Source organism: Eimeria mitis, genomic scaffold, assembly GCF_000499745.2.
Source record: "Eimeria mitis Houghton genomic scaffold, Emh_scaff1052, whole genome shotgun sequence".
NCBI classification, from domain to species: domain Eukaryota; phylum Apicomplexa; class Conoidasida; order Eucoccidiorida; family Eimeriidae; genus Eimeria; species Eimeria mitis.
Window position 1 is genome coordinate 6,291 of NW_013567311.1, and position 286 is coordinate 6,576.

The window sequence follows — 286 nt, forward strand, 5'->3', positions numbered from 1 at the left end:
TCGCGAATCTAGCTGAAAGGTAAACCCTAAACCCTAAACCCTAAACCCTCATTTGAATCTTCTGTTAAACCCTCACTAAAGCCCTCTCCTGAAGCCCTTCATAAACCCTCACGTAAACCCTAAACCCTCAGCTAAACCCTAAACCCTCAATCAAACCCTAAACCCTCAGTTAAACAATCACTGCGGCATTCTCCTAGACCCGCTGTTGACGCCTTGTGTAAACCCTAAACCCTCACCTAAACCCTAAACCCTAAACCCTAGATTAGGGTTTGTGTTTCAGGTTTTC

The 286-nt window shown here is 45.1% G+C and overlaps 1 protein-coding gene across 1 annotated transcript in view; it reads left to right on the forward strand.

Moving 5' to 3' along the window:
- EMH_0028340 (uncharacterized protein) overlaps positions 1 to 286 on the forward strand; it is a gene marked incomplete at both ends in the record, with an annotated part of 8,657 nt that overhangs the window by 2,373 nt on the left and 5,998 nt on the right. The window lies entirely within an intron of this gene.